We start from the raw sequence: 17,860 nt of genomic DNA, 5'->3' as shown, positions 1-17,860 counted from the left end.
TAACATCTCCCCATTTATCCTAGTGTTCCATTATTGGAACGCTAAGCATGTGGGAGTTATTTATATCCTACTGCTCAAGGTCATTTCCAAAGTCTGACTGCAAAAATTCAAAAAATTGCAACCTCAGGCATCAATGGGTTAATCCCCATATTTTCCATCTGCTGATTCAAATGTTTCCTCTATTCTTTTCTAAACTTTAGTTTTCTTGTATGAAAGAAATGGAGCTTCTGAGGTGTACCTCTTTGAAAACGACTATAGCAAGGGTATTTTTAAAGCAACTTGAGAAATGTGGAAAGACTTTTTTGCAAATAGGTCTGCCAACATATAAAGAAAAGCTTCATTCTGAATGTGGAAAATGCCCTGCCTAGGGCAGGGAATAAATATTCTAATTGTCTCATTCAGCTTATAGACAGGTAACCATTGATGAAATGGAAAGGCCACCAAGGCAAAGAGAACTATAAAAGAAAAAATATGAAACGAATATGGCAAAATGATAAGCTCTGAGAAATCTGATTTTAAAACATAAGAGTTTATGATCCCTTAAACATTTTGGCATATTAGAAGTATTTCACAATTAAAAAGTAGACAAATTTATAATGCATAGCTTCTCTCTGTTCTCTCAGAGAATTTGCTCTACATAATAAAGTAAAAAGAATCTTCATTCTTCATTGATTATCTGGCAGTATGAAAGGGAAGAGTGATTAAAAGTGGGCTGGATATTTCACACTTATTAGGATGGCATCAAAAGAATGGAAAACAACAAATGTTGGTGACGATGTAACAAGATTGGAACCCTTGTACATTGCAGATGGGAAGGTAAAATGGCACAGCCACTGTAGAAAACAGTAGTTCCCTACAAAGTTAAACGTAGAAATGCCATAGGATCCAGTAATTCTGCTTCTAGGTATATACCCAAAATAATTGAAAACAGGAACTCAAACAGATAATTGTATGCTAATGTTCATAGCAACATTATTCACAACAGCCAAAAGGTAGAAACAACCCAAATGTCCATCAACGATAAGTAAACAAAATGTGGCATATACATTCAATTATAATAGATCCTTGCCAGCATTTGTTATTTTTTCGTCTTTCAGATTATAGCCATTCTGACTGGGGTGAGATGATTATCTCGCTGAGGTTTTGATTTGCATTTCCCTGATGACAAATAGAGTTGAGCATTTTGGGTGTTTGCATATCTTCTTTTGAGAAATGTCTATTTAGATCCTTTGCCTATTTTAAATCATGTACATGTACTACAACACGGATAAACCTTGAAAACACTATGCTACGTGAAATAAGCCAGGCGCAAAAGGATATTATACAATTCTAGAATCAGATACCTAGAATAAGCAAATTCATAGAGATAGAAAATATAATAGTGGTTACCAGGGGCAGAAGATGGGGAGAATGAGGAGTTACTGTTTAATGGGTGTGAAATTTTTGCTTGGAATCGTAGAAAAGCTGGATACTGGTTATGGTTGCCTAACATGATGAATGTCCTTATTGTCACAGAATTGTACCCTTAAAAACAGTTAACATGGCTGGGTGCAGTGGCTCATGCCTGTAATCTCAGCATTTTGAGAGGCCGAGGTGGGCGGATCACCTGAGGTTGGGAGCTTGAGACCAGTCTGACAAACATGGAGAAACCCTGTCTCTACTAAAAATACAAAATTAGCTGTGCGTGGTGGCAAATGCCTGTAATCCCAGCTACTTGGGAGGCTGAGGCAGGAGAATTACTTGAACCCAGGAGGCAGAGGCTGTGGTGAGCCGAGATTGCACCATTGAACTCTAGCCTGGGCAACAAGAGCAAAACTCCATCTCAAAAAAAAAACAAAAAACCGTTAACATTGTACATTTTATGTCACCTATATTTTACCATGATTTTAAAAAATCAATACTCAGGAAGGAAAAAAAGAAGTGAGAGAGAGGCCTCTCTCCCTCTTTGGGAACCCTAGAATGGAGAAAAGAAAAACATACGAATGAAGGAATTGATAAAGAGAGCGACAGTGAACAGCAGCAAGCCAGCAACACAGCTGGGCTTATGGTGAAAAACAGCTGGTAACAAATCCTCAGGCAATCTGGGACCATTTATAAAGAGTGAATGTTAGTCTAGAATTCCAACTATTCCTCACTGTGCAATGTAATCACGCTCCCTGACCCTCAAACCTTGACTAAGTCTGCCGCACACAGCAGACGTGTTTTTCTGGTGATGTAGAATGAAAGGAGAGAAACAATGCTCAGCAAATAAGCAAAGTGGAGGTAGGAAAAGGGTAGAAACTAGACTGAGGTGCCCCGGAAATTTTGAGAATTAACACTGAGTGTAAGACCTCAAAAATCCTCAGAAAACTTGAATGGACATGTATTAGTCTGTTTTCATGCTGCTGATAAAGACTTACCTAAGACCAGGCAATTTACGAAAGAAACAGGTTGAATTGGACTTACAGTTCCACGTGGCTGGGGAAGACTCACAATCATGGTGGAAGACAAGGAGAAGCAAGTCATGTCTTACATGGATGGCAGCAAGCATAGAGAAAGTTTGTGCAGGGAAACTCCCATTTTTAAAACCATCAGATCCCATGAGGCTCATTCACTACCACGAGGACAGCACAGGAAAGATCTGCCCCCATAATTTAATTACCTCCCTCTGGGCCCCTCCTACAACACATGGAAATTCAAGATGAGATGTGGATGGGGACACAGCCAAGCCATATCAGGGCATAAGATTTGAAACAGACACAAATTAAGATTTAAGTAAAATTCCAGATGACAAGACAATGACAGAAGTGTAGAACAGAGTGACGCAGGTGTCTGGCAAGTCCAGGCAATGAGTAAACATCAAAACATCCATACAAGATGAGTGGAATAAAGCAGAGACAGTAGCAGATTCAAGGCACTCAAAATTGAGGGAATTTGCCCATTCTCATATAAAATGGATTAGAAATGATCAATCTCAACCTCAAGGCAAGAGTTATGCCCAAGGTCGAATATAGGCAAACAGGAGACTCTAGCTGAGGTGAAAAATACTTTTTAAGATAAAGTCACCCATTTGGCAGGAAGATCTCAGCCACTAGATCCCTGTGCTAAGATATGGGCCTTGGAATCAGAGACCTTGGTGGAGAATCATTGAAAGGAAGTAGATAGTTCTATGATACAAGCAAGTTACCAGAGCAGCAAAAAGTTTAATAGAAAGAACCAGAGAAGAGAATAGGTCTCTTAGGATTACATCACCTCTGGGGAATGGGAAGACTATGTGCATGCCCTAGGCTACATTAGCTCAGGAGCAATCAGAGACAGGCAGGAGGCAGACTTGAAAGTACTCTCCAAACTACATACAGACCCATCAGCTAGGGAGGGAGTCTCACTAGCACATGGGCTTAAACACAACCTTTGACCAAACACTGAATGAACAATCATCTACTGTAAACCAGGGCAATCCTAAGTAGCCAGGCTAAAGGACTTTTTTTAAGGGGTGAGGAAAGGTGAGTCTTAGCAAGGCCATCAGAGAATACACACTACAAGAGAAATAGACTTTGCAGAATTATTTCAGCAAAGTCACTAAACAAATTTAAAAAACGACCAAGTAAACAACAGCAAGAACCCCCAAGATAAAGGTGTCAAAATCCAGATTTGCTCCATTATCTGATCTTCTCCCAAAAGTTATGAGACATGCAAAGAAACAAGGAAGTGTGATCCATACACAGGGGGAGAAAAATCAGGAAATAAAAATTGCTTTCAAGTGCCCCAGATGGTAGACTATGCAGACAAAGACTTCAAAACAGCCATTATGAATATGTTTGAAAATTACAGGAAACCAATCTTAAAGAACTGTAAGAAGGTAAGATGACAATGACTCATAAAATGGAGACTATCAATAAAGAGATAAAAACCATTACAAGAATCAAGTGGAAATTCTGGAGATGAAAAACACAATAATCAAAATGAAATATTTACTAGAGGGGCTCAAGAGGGGCTGGAAGAAGAAAAAATGTGCAAATTTGAAGAGATATTAATAGAGATTATGCAATGTGATAAGCAGAGGAAAAAATGAATAAAAATAAGAAGAACTTCAGAGAAATGTAGGATACCACTAAGTGCACCACTTATGAGAGCAGGAAGTATTTATCTTTCTGACTTATTTCACTAAACATAATGTCCTCCACTTTCATCTATGTTGCCACAAATGACAAGATGTCATTGTTTTTTATGGCTGAAGAATATTCTGTTGTATATATATGCCACATTTTCTTTATCCATTAATCTGTTGATAGAAATTTAGGTTGATTCCATATCTTGACTATTATGAATAGTGCTACAATAAACATAGGGGTGCAAGTGTCCCTTTGCTACACTGATTTCCTTTTGGATAAACATCCAGTAGTGAGATTGCTAAATTTTATGGTAGTTCTATTTTTAGTTTTTTGAGATACCTCTATGCTGTTTTCCACAATGGTTGTACTAATTTACATTCTGACCAATAGTATGTAAGACTTTCCTTTTCTCCACATCCTTGCCAGCATTTGTTATTTTTTTCTCTTTCAGATAATAGTCATCATAACTGGGGTGAGATGATTATCTCGTTGAGGTTTTCATTTGCATTTCCCTGATGATGAGTAGAGTTGAGCATTTTGGGTGTTTGCATGTCTTCTTTTGAGAAATGTCTATTTAGATCCTTTGCATATTTTAAATCCAATTATTTAGAAAACTTCTCAAATTTGACAAAAAAAACACATTAACCTATACACAAAGAATCTCAACCAACTCTAAGTAGGAAAAACTTAAAGAGGTCCAAGCCAGATATATAATCAAAATATTGAAATCCAAAGATTAAAAAAAATATTGAAAGCACAAGAGAAAAACAACTCCTCATGAACAAGGGAATCTTAAAATGATAATGCCTGACTTCTCATGAGAAACAGTGGAGGCAGAAGGCAACAAGATGACATTCAAGTTACTAAAAGTACGAACTGTCAACCAAGAATCTTATAACCAGCAAAACTATACTTTAAAAATGAAGATGAGAGATATTCCCAGATGAACAAAAACTGAAATAATTTGCTGCCAGTAGACCTGCCATACAAAGAATACTAAAAGAAGTCCTTCAGGCTGAAAGCCAATGACTGACGTCAGGCAGAAATTCAAAATTACAAAAAAATTGAATGCCAGTAAAGGTAACTATGTAGGTAATTGCAAAAGACAATGTAATTCCATCTTTCTTGTCTTAATTGATTTTAAAAGCAACTGCAAGTAGTAAGTATATAATTGTATTGTTGGTCCTGTAACATAAAAATAACAGCACAAAGGAGGCAGGTGGGAAGACTTTATATTGGAGTAAGAAAATAATATCAGATGGTAAATCAAGTCTACATTACAAAGTAAAGAGAAGCAGAAGGAGTAAATCAAAAAAATTAATATAACAAGCTCTATAAACATAATCTTGCCATCCCTCCTTCTCTCAGTTTCTTTAAAGGAAATACAATGTAGTGTTGGGTTAATAAAATGTATAGATTTAATACGTATAATAATAGCACAAAAAGGAGGAGAACATGTTCCAAATTACGAAAAGTTTTTAGAGTTCATTGAAACAAAGTCAGAACAAATCTGAAGTAGATTCTGATAAGATATATAATTGTAAACCATATAGTATATACAAAATAATGCAAGAAACAGAATTTGAGTCTTTAATGGAATTAAAATGTTACACTGGAAAATATCTAATAGTTAAAAAGAACACATGGAGGAATACAGAAAAAAACACATGAAACACATAGAAAAACATAAAAGCAAAATGGTAGATGTAATTTCAATGATCCAAACAGACTGAAGCAAGATAACAGAAAAAGACACAGCATACAAACAACAACAATAAAAGAGATGCCATATGGAATAGCTACCTTAATATCAGATCAAATTGACTTTAAAAACAAAAAAGCTACTGCAGATAAATAGGGATATTTTATGGAGATAAAAGGGCCAAGCCATCAGGAATACATAGCAATAATAAACATGTGTGCCTAACAACAAAGCCCCAAAATACACGAAGCAAAGTCTTCAATCTTACAAAATTAAAGGGAAAAATAGTTCAACAACAATAAAGGGAATCTTCAATATCTCATTTTCATTTATGCATAGAAGATCTACAGGGAGATAGATATTGGAACAACACTATAAACCACCTAACAGACTCCTATGAACACTCTACCCAATAGCAGACAAATTCACATTCTTCTCAAGTACACATGAAACATTCTCCAAGATAAACCATATGCTAGGCCATAAAACGAATCTCAATACATTTTAAAATATTGCAATTATACAAAGTATGTTCTCTGACCATAATGGAATTACATTAAATCAATAACAAAGAAATTTGCAAAATTCAAAATATATGGACATTAAACAGCATGTTCCTAAATAGCCAATAGGCTAAAAAAGAAATCACAAAGAAAATTAGAAACTACTTTGAAAGAAACGAAAACAAAGGCACAACATAGCAAAATTTATAGGATGCGGTTAAAACAGTACTCAGAAAGAAATTTATAGATGTAACTACTCATATTATAAAATAAGATAGATCTCAAATCAATAACCTGGGCTTCCAATTTAAGAAACCAAAAAAGAAGAGTAAACTACTTTGGGAGGCCGAGGTGGGCAGATCACCTGAGGTCGGAAGTTTGGGACCAGACTGCCCAACACCGTGAAACTCCATCTCTACTAAAAATACAAAAATTAGCCGGATGTGGTGGTGTGCACCTGTAATCCCTGCTACTTGGGAGGCTGGGCCAGGAGAATGGCTTGAACCCAGGAGGCAGAGCTTGCAGTGAGCTGAGACCACGCCATTGCACTCCAGCCTGGGCAACAGAGCAAAACTCCATTTCATAAAAAAAGAGCAAACTAAACTAAAACCTAGTAAATAAATGGATAAAATAATGAAGACTAGACTAGAGACAAAGAATAAAATAATAGAGAAAATCAAGACAGCCAAAAATTGTTTATTTAAAAAGATTTAAAAAATTAACCTTTAGCTAGACTGGCCAAGAAAAAAAAGAAGACACAAATTATTAAGATCAGAATGACAGAAGGGATGTTGCTACCAATCTTAAATAATTTTTTCTTTATTTTAGGGGAATACTATGAACAGCTGTATGCCAAAAAAAATTAGGTAATTTAGAGAAGATGGGCAAAGTCATAGAAGGACACCAATTACCAAAAGTGATTGAAAAAAAGATAGAAAATCTGAATAGACCTATAGAAAGTAGAGATCAAATTAGCAATCTTACAACTTCCTACAAGTAAGGCCCAGGCCCACATGGTTTTACTGATGAATTCTACCAAACACTCAAGAAAGATTTAGTACTTATTCTTCACAAACTCTTCAAAAAAGAGGAGAGAACACATTTTCACCAATTGTATGAGGCCAGTGTTACCCTGACACCAAAACAAAAGACATAACAAGAAAACAAACCACAGACCAACATCCCCTATGACTACAGACACAAAAATTCTCAACAAAATACAGGTGGCCCTCCAAATCCATGGGTTCAGCATCCATGGATTCAACCAATTGCAAATCAAAAATATCCCAAAAAATTAAAACTAATAATACAACAATAAAAAAATACAAAAATTAGGCCAGGTGCAGTGGCTCATGCCTATAATCCCAACACTTTGGGAGATTAAGGTGGGCAGATTGCTTAAGCCCAGGAGTTTGAGACCAGCCTGGGCAACATGGCAAAACCCCATTTCTACCAAAAAAAAAAAAAAACTCACAAAAATTAGCCAGGCATAGTGCCATAGGCCTGTAGCCCCAGCCACTTGGAAGGTTAAGGTAGGAAGATCACCTGACCTCTGGGGAGGTCAAAGATGCAGTGAGTCAGCCTGGGTGACAGTGAACTACCTGAGGCTGGGTAATTTAAAAGAAAAGAGGTTTAATTGGCTCATAGTTCAGCAGACCGTACAGGTTCTGGGGAGGGCTCAGGAAAGTCACAATCATGGCAGAAGGCAAAGAGGAAGCAGGCAACATCTTAGATGCCAGAGCAAGAGGAAGAGAGCAAAGGGGGAGGTGCTACACACTTTGAAACAATCAGATCTCATGATAACTCACTATCACAAGAACAGCAAGGGGGAAATCTGCCTCCATGATCCAATCACCTCCCACCAGGCCTCTACTCAATACTGGGCATTACAGTTCAACATGAGATTTGGTTGGGGACACAAATCCAAACCATGTCAGCATCTGACAAAGGACCAATATCCACAGTCTATAAGAAACTTAAACTCAACAAGCAAAAACCAAATGACTCTATTAAAAAAGTAAGCAAAGGACATGAATAGACACTTCTTAAAAAGAAGACATGTAAGTGGCCAACAAACATATAAAAAAAAGCTCACATCACCAATCATTAGAGAAAAGCAAATCAAAACCACAATGAGATACCACTTCACACCAGTCAGAATGGCTATTATTAAAAAGTCAAAAAATTACAGGTGCTGGTGAGGTTGCAGAGAAAAGGGAACACTTATACACTGCTGGTAGGAGTTCAGCCATTCTGGAAAGCAGTCTGAAGATTTTTCAAAGAACTTAAAACTGAATTACCATTCAGCCCAGCAATCCCATCACTAGTATGAACCCAAAGGAAAATAAATCCTTCTACAAAAAATACACATGCACTCATATGTTCATCACAGCACTATTGACAATAGCAAAGACATGGAATCAACCTAAATGCCCATCAGTGGTAAATTAGGTAAAAAAAAAAAAAAAAAAAAAAAAAAAAAAAAGTGGTACATATATACCACAGCCATAAAAAAAGAATGAAATTATGTCCTTTGCAGCAACATGAATGCAGCTGGAGGCCATCAGCCTAAGTGAATTAATGCAGCAACAGCAAACCAAATATTGTATGTTCTCACTTATAAGTGGGAACTAAACATTGGATATATATGGACATGAGGATGGGAAAAACATACACTGGGGACTACTGATGGGGGATAGGGTGAGAGGAGCAAGGGTTATAAAACTACCTGCTCACTACCTGAATGACAGAATCATTCATACCCAAACCTCAGCATCATGCAATATATCCATGTAACAAACATGCATATGTACTCCCTGAATCTAAAATAAAAGTTGAAATTATTAAAAAATTAAATAAAGTATACAGAAGGAGGCATGTAGGCTATATGCAAATAATATACCATTTTATATAAGGATCTTGAACATCTGCAGATGTTAGTATCCATGGGGAGTCCTAAAACAAATCCTCCACAGATGCTGAGAGACAACTGTACTGGCAAATCTATTAGGTTGGTGCAAAAGAAACTAGGGTTTTTTCCATAACAATTCAGCAACATATAAAAAGAAATATACACTGCCAGGTGTGGTGGCTCACTCCTGTAATCCCAGCACTTTAGGAGGCTGAGGCAGGCGGATCACAAGGTCGGGAGATCAAGACCATCCTGGCTAACATGGTGAAACCCCTTTCCTACTAAAAACACAAAAAAATTAGCTGGGTGTGGTGGCAGGCACCTGTAGTCCCAGCTACTCGGGAGGCTGAGGCAGGAGAATGGCGTGAACCCAGGAGGCAGAGCTTGCAGCGAGCCGAGATTGCACCACTGCACTCCAGCCCAGGCAACAGAGTGAGACTCCGTCTCAAAAAAAAATAAAAATAAAAATAAGAAAGAAAAGAAATATACACTATAACCAAGTGGAATTTACCCTAGGAATACAAGGTTGTTTCAACATCTAAAAAATCAATTAACGTAATATACTACATTATCAGAATAAAGGGCAAACATAATCATCTCAATAATAGATGCAGAAAAAGCATTTGACAAAGTCCAACACCGTTTCATGATAAGAACAAACTAGGAATAGAGGGAGTTTATTCAACCTGATAAAGGTCATCTACAAAAAATCCACCGCTGATATTGTGCTTAATGGTAAAAGACCAAATGTTTTTCCTATAAAGTCAGAAACAAGACAAGGATATCCGCTGTCACCACTTCTATTCAACATTGTACTGGGTGCTCTAGCCAGAGCAATTAGGCAAGAAAAGAAATAAAAGGCACTGTAGATTGAAAAGGAAGAGATTAAACAATGTGCAGATGACATAATCTTATATATAGAAAATCCTATGAAATACACTAAAAATTATTAGCATTAATAAACAAGTTCAACAAGGTTGCAGGGTACAAGATCAATATTTAAAAAACCAATTGTATTTCTATACATTTGAAATGAATGTTGCAAAAAATTAAATTAAGAAAATAATTCCATTTACAATAGCATCAAAAGAATAAAATACTTAGGAATCAATTTAACAGAAGAAATGTAAAACTCACTGGGCGTGGTGGCTCACGCCTGTAATCCCAGCACTTTGGGAGGCCGAGGTGGGCAGATCACGAGGTCAAAAGATCAAGATGATCCTGGCTAAAACAGTGAAACCCCGTCTCTACTAAAAATACAAAAAAAATTAGCCAGGCGTGGTGGGGGGGGCGCCTGTAGTCCCAGCTACTTGGGAGGCTGAGGCAGGAGAATGGCTCGAACCTGGGAGGTGGAGTTTGCAGTGAGCTGAGATCTCGCCTCTGCACTCCAGCCTGGGCGACAGAGCGAGACGCCGTCTCAGAAAAAAAAAAAAAAGAAATGTAAAACTAATAGACTGCAAACTAGAAAACACTGCTAAAAGAAATCTCACTCTGACACCCAGGCTAGAGTGCAGTGGCATGATCATGGCTCACTGCAGCCTTGAACTCCCAGGATTAAGAGATCCTCCCACTTCAGCCTCTCAAGTGGCTGGGACGACAGGCACATGTACACATGCCTAGCTAATTCCGAAACAGAAAATTTCCCTTGACCCCTTTGTGGGCCTTGTGATAGGGGTGCCTCGCTTACTTAGCCTGCAGCGCTCAACCCCTCACGGGAGGGGGAGCAGGCAGGTGAGCAGGTGCAGGAGCCAGAGTGAGCACTTTTGGGCACTGATGGGAGAAAAACTTCATGCAGATCCCACGGCAGCATCTAAGAGGGAGTACCCGTGACCCTGGAAGTCCCAGAGGGCATGTGTTACAGTGCTCATTTAGTTTTGCTGTCCACAGATGGCTTAAGTGTTTAATAGCTCAGTGGACCGACCCTCTGCCTTTTTGTGAGGGCAGAAGGTCAGTGTGACAGGTTTCTGTACCCTGAGCTTTCTGTATCCCAAGCTCTTGTCCAACCTTCCAGGAAAAAATCAGGATACACAAACAAATTGAAGTGTGTTGAATGTGGAGGATTTTATTGCCAATGGAAGTGGCTCTCAGCAAGAAGGCGAATTGGAAAGGGGAGGAAGCCGGAAGCGATTCTTTCCCTGAAGTCTCACCAACAAGCCATCCCTCTGAAATCAAACTGCTTATCTTCAACGTTCAGCTGCTACTTCTCTTCTCCCCTTCTCTGCTCTCTGGCAGTGAAGCCTGGGGTTTTTATGGGTATGGGAAGGGGAGCGGGGTGGGCCAGGGTGATTTTGGAAAAGGCAACATTCGAGTAGAAAAATGGGGATGTAAAGTTCTCACCTTGGGCTGCAGGTCTAGGCTTGAGGGTGGGGCTTTGCCACAGACCCTGACTTTTCTGCCTAGAATTTCCCTACCGCCTGTCCCTATCAATCTTTCTTTTCTAGAGCTATGTTGCCCAGGCTGGTCTTGAACTCCTGGCCTCAGGCAGTCCCCCTACCACAGCCTCACAAAGTGCTGGAATTACAGGCATGAGCCACTGTGCCCACCTGCTGGAAATGCTTTAAAACCTAATGAAATACTATTCCATGTTCATGCATTGAACAATACTGTTAAGATGGCAATGTTAACCAAATTAATGTACAGATTCAACATGATCCATATCAAAATCTCAGCTGGCTTTTCACAGAAATCGATGAGTTGATCCTAAAATTCGTATGCAAAAGCAAGGGATCCAAAATTTTGAAAACAATCTTGGAAAAGAAAAAGTTCCTACTTTTTCTTACCTACCCACTTCCTAATTTCTTGCCTACCCACTTCCTAATTTCAAAACTTACAATGTTCTAGTAATCAAGATACTGTGATACTGATAGAAAGGTAGATATGTAGATTAGTGGAATAAAATTGAGCATTTAGAGATAAACCCTGACATTTATGGTCAATTGACTTTTGACAAGTGTCAAAACAATTCGATGGGGAAAGAATGGTCCTTTCAATAAATGCTGCTGGGACAATTAGATAGACACACCAAAAACACTCAGAAAGGGGCTGAGTGTGGTGGCTCACACCTGTAATCCCAGCACTTTGGGAGGCCGAGGCAGGAAGATCACCTGAGGTCGGGAGTTTGAGACTAGCCTGACCAACATGGAGAAACCCCATCTCTACTAAAGATACAAAATTAGTCGGGCGTGGTGGTACATGCCTGTAATCTCAGCTACTCGGGAGGCTGAGGCAGGAGAATCGCTTGAACCTAGGAAGTGGAGGTTGTGGTGAGCCGAGATCATGCCATTGCACTCCAGCCTGGGCAACAAGAGCAAAACTCTGTCTCAAAAAAAAAAAAAAAAAAAAAATCAGGATCATAGACCTAAATGTAAGAACTAAAGCTACTGAAGAAAAATAAATAAATAAATAAAACCTCTTAGAAGAAAACACAAAGAGTAAAGTTTCATGATCTTGGATTGGGCAAAATTTTCTTGGATACAAGAAGAAAAGCACAAGTAATAAATTTTTTATCCAGCCTATATAAAGAACTTTTGCAGCTCGATAATTCAAAGGCAGCCCAATTTTTAAAATGGGCCGGGGATCTGAATAGACATTTCTCTAATGAAGGTATACAAATGGTCAATAAACACATTAAATAATGCTCACCATCATTAAGGGAAATTCTAATCAAAACCAAAATTAGAGACCATTTTACCCCCTCTAGGATGGCTACAATCAGAATGACAATAGTAAGTGTTGGTGAGCGTGTGGAAAAATTGGTGCCCTCACACCTTGCAAGGGAGACTATGAAATGGTGCCCCCACGGTGGAGAACAGTTTTGCAGTTCCTCAAAGATTACCATACGGAGTTATCAAATGATCCTGAAATTCTACTCCTAGGTATATATTCAAGAGAAATGAAACATTTCTATTATTCTCTCAAACTTTGCCTCAGAACTTCTTATTTCGTGGTCACAAAATGGCCACCTCATTTCTTGACATCACTTCCATATTCCAGGATAGAAGAAGGTAAAAGTAAAAGAACAAACTTCAAAACATGCTTACTAGTTAGGTATGCCACTTTTCTTTTCCAGAAAAGCAAGAGGCTTACCAGAAACTTCTGTGTGTTCATTGAGTAGAATGTCCGTCCTACGGCCACCCTTGGATAAAGATGACTATGGAAAAGAGGATGTGGGTTCAGATTGGGGCAAAACATCCAACACTGTCTGCCACCATAACTCATTTATGTATTGCTTTATTTAGCACTATCTTATACAGATTACTTCTCCACTGCACCTTACAAATTTATACAGAGTTAGGCTTTGATGACAACCATGCGTGGGGTAGGGTTTTAGATATCATCTGGTCTAACATGCCCCACCTCATTATGGGAAAAGCATCATTCACATTTCACTTGAACAACTTTACAAATCACCATTTCATCGGGTAGTCCATCCTGGCCATAGACAGCTACCATTACAAAAGTCCCTTTTTTTCTTTTTTCTTTTTTTTTTGAGATGGAATCTCACTCTGTTGCCCAGGCTGGAGTGCAGTGGCACAATCTCAGCTCATTGCAACCTCCGCCTCCCAGATTCAAGTGATTCTCCTGCCTCAGCCTCCCAAATAGCTGGGACTACAGGCATGTGCCACCATGCTCAGCTAATTTTTTGTATTTTTAGTAGAGACAAGGTTTCACCATGTTAGCCAGGATGGTCTCAATCTCCTGACCTCGTGATCCACCCGCCTTGGCCTCCCAAAGTGCTGGGATTACAGGCTTGAGCCACTGCACCTGGCCAAAAGACCCTCTTTAAGCTGTATCCAAGCTATCTCCATGTGGGTTCATTTATCAATAATATGAGTAGTTACAGGGCTATAGTAATTAAGATCTAGTACTATCTCATTTAAACCTTGGAACAGCTATTTAAACTGATAAGCAGGCATCATTCATCTCACTACCAAAGTGGGAACCTGAGCCTCAGCAAATTTCAGAGACTTTAATCCAGACTGTGCAATACTGACTCTAGGCCAGTTTCTTTCTATGAGACAGCACTTCACATTTTTCAAACAGGGGTTCTTAAGTTGGGGTTCACAAACAACCCATGGATCAGTTTCAGATGGTCCGTGAAGCTCCAAAAATGATATTCAATATTACATATGTGAGCCTGTTTTTATAGAGAAGGTCTAAAAGAATCTGTGACTGACCAAAGAGTTGACAATTGATTGAAAGATGATGATAAAGCACTTCTCCCTGGAATTTTTACTTCCCCAGATGAAACATTTCCCCTACGCTACCCCACTCAGATGTGTCCTTCCCCATTGTATCAAGGGACAGTCACCTGAAAGTCATGTTTGATTCCTTGCCATCTCCCACCCTACATGCATTTTAACACAGAAGCTGCCAATTTTTCTTTTCAGTATATATGAATTCACATGTATTTCTTCATCTCAGCTACCATGACCATTTCCAGCCTGGGGTCATGTAGTCTCTTAATCGCCCCCGTTCCTGGCTCACCTTTCTTCAGCCATTCTTCACGTGAGAGCCAAGAACAGTCTTTCTAAAATGTCAAGCAGATCATGTCCCTCCCTTGCTCGAAAACCCTTAGTGGCTTCCCATGACACTGAGTAAATTTCAACCTCCACTTCAAACCTTGAGTGGTATGACCCAAGCCTTCCTCTGTGATGCTACCTCAGTCTCCCTTCTCCCCTCCTTTATTGCATTAGAGTGACAGCAGCCTGCCGTTAGGGCATGCCAGATTTCTTCCTATCTTAGGACTGTTACACTCTTCCAGAATGCTCTTCAACCTATTTTTCCCATCCTTCTGCCCTCAGTTTAAATATTATTTCCTTCTAGATATTGCCTCTGACACATTCTAAATTAGAACCCATTCACCCCACCTGTATATCACAGCTGCGTCATGAGTTTTCATTAGCTAGATAGCTTGTGTGTGTGCTTGTTTAATGATTTCATTTTCTCCTTTAGACTGTAAGCTCCATGAGGGTAGTTTTCATATTTGTCTTTTACCACTGTATTTTCAGTGGTTGGTAGTGTTTGGTGCATGATAAATATTCAAAACTTTACTGAAGGGAGAGTTGGTTTCAAGTCCTCTCACCATCCTGGACATATACTAATTTGAAATATACAACTTAAAATGTGATCCCCAATACTAAACTCAAATTTGCAGGTGTATTCTATTTCAGAGAGGTCTAGGCGTGCCACATTTACCTAATTCTTTTCTCCAGGATCAGAATAGTCCACTTCATGAACCTAAACAAATGATCTAATAAGGTCTGTAGCTGTGTGTCTCTGCCATTGATAGATGTGACCATTAACATATACAGCCACTATAGTCTCAATGTCTGTGTCCCTGTGAAACTCATATGTTGAAATCCTTACCTCCAAGGGGACGATGTCAGGAGGTGGGGTCTCTGGGAGGTGATTAGGTCATGAGGGGGAGCCCTCATGAATGGAATTAGTGCCCTCATAAAAGAGGCCTGATAGAAACCCCTCACCCTTTCTACCAGGTGAGGACAGAGCAGGATGGCACCACCTATGAGGAAGCAGACCCTCACTAGACACCGAATCTGCCTTGATCTTGGATCCTTAGCTTCCAGAACCCTAAGAAATAAGCTTCCATGGTTTAGAAGCTACCCAGTTTATGGCATTTTGTTATAGCAGCCCCAGTGGACTAAGATACCAGCAAATCACAAATTAAAGAAGGATTCTGAATAAAATACCAGCACCAGAACACAAGTCTGTGGCTCAAAATTCAGTGCTCTTTATGCTGCCTCCCTGAAGTCAGGTGAAATGTCCTCAGTTAAACTTTAATCCCCAAGTAAAAAGTATTTCAACACCTTAGCCACGGGTATGTGTACAATGAAAAACTCTATTTCTATGATCTGCCTCCAAGACACGTGGATGGCTCATCCCATCTATGTTTCCCCTTCTTTCTCCGTGCTGCAAAGCTCAAAGGCACAAAGAGTCCCCAGTATCCAGGCTGGACACACAGATTCCGCTTATTTTCTGAGTGACAGGGGTAAATTCAAAAGACGTTCTCTGATTCAGATATGGAAACAAGCTAGAGCTGGAAGAGGCTGCTGAGAAATCGACTTGCCATCTCAGCTTTGTGAGATAAGCAAAACACAAAATCAAACCAGTCTGCTGAAATTGTTACCATCTCCACACTCACCAACAATGATGTGGTAGATGGCGGGGGAGCATTCATCACCTGAAAATATCTAATCACAGTAGAGACCTTTCATATTATCATTAAAAGTCTTAACTGCCCCCAGCCTGATTTCTTTTAAGCAAAGGCCCACAGGCCTTATACATTTCATGGTTATTTTCTCTGGTTATGGAGGCTGTATTTTTTTCTAGTGTCTCATTTTTGTCCTCCTCCTCCTTTCATTCTTTCAGTTCAAATGGACACAACCTGGTTCCTATCACCTAGAGATGAATTAACCTTTCCAAATATCCTGACATTGCCTTCCTAGAAAAGTTCCCTGGAGCTCTGTAGCTGTTGGGGAAGAGAGGCAGCTTGGTTTTGACTTTAACATACATTTCGAAATACCTTTTGCAGGACGGCTGGAAATAAGGAACTAATAACAAAGCACTTCTAAAATTACCGGTACATCTGAAGCACTCCACCTGGTGCACGGCCTTTGAGAGTCTTTAATTCATCAATTAAGTGATCAAAGATCTTGTTCAAGATACGATTACATTTCTTTTGTTCTGTTTGCGCAACCGTACTAAAATTGATAGCATTCTGAAAATCAACCAGGTTCCAAAGCTAAAAATAAAAACAGACAAAATGACACCCAGACATTCATCACTTTCCAAAAGCAAGGCTATGATTAGTCCTTAACTATCCTGGAATATGAATGCTAGGACAAACCATTCCACAATGATGATGTCAAAGGAGGAACTTGAAGCTTCCACACTCTTTAAAGCAGCTACTATGCATTTAGGTTGTAGCCAGGCCCTTTCAGAACTAGGATGTGGGTAAGAGGCTAGACAGAGAAGTCCTGGCTACTGGCCAAAGCCAACTCCAAGAGCAAATAATTTCAGTAATATAGAATAGAGGTCTTTGAGTGACTGCCGATGACCTTTGTCATGTACACAGGATTAGTCTTCCTTATACCACTAAAATCAAAACAATGCCATGGCCCAATAATCAGAAGGAAATGTTTCTTAAGTTACCACAAAATTCTTCTTAATCCTTGTTTCCCAAGGGCCAGTATTATGATTGCATTTTATCTGAATAATCTTGATCATCTAAAAGAGGAGTTAGTAAACTATGTCTGTAAAAGTTAAGATAACAAAGAAACTGTGGGCCCCTCAGTCTCTTTTGCAACCACCCCATTCTGCAAACGTTTCATGAAAACAACTATAGATGACATGTCAATGAAGGGGCATGGCTGTGTTCCAATAAAACTTTATTCACAAAAATAGGCACTGGTCCAAATTTGGCCCGTAGTCAGTAGTTTGCTGGCCCCTGCTCTGTAACGTGGTCATGACTGTAATCCACACTTGGAAAGTTTAGTCTACATCACTAAGTTTGCACGGACTTCAAGAGCATTCTTGTTCTTATGCTGGGTAGTTTGAAGGAGGATGCTTGCTGAGTGTGATGGCTTTGAGACAAAAATAGAATTGGTCTGATAGGGGGAGAAGTTACTGAGCC

The sequence above is a fragment of the Hylobates moloch genome, unplaced genomic scaffold, assembly GCF_009828535.3.
Source record: "Hylobates moloch isolate HMO894 unplaced genomic scaffold, HMol_V3 SCAFFOLD_6, whole genome shotgun sequence".
Taxonomy (NCBI): domain Eukaryota; kingdom Metazoa; phylum Chordata; class Mammalia; order Primates; family Hylobatidae; genus Hylobates; species Hylobates moloch.
Note: the sequence above shows the minus strand (reverse complement) of the source record.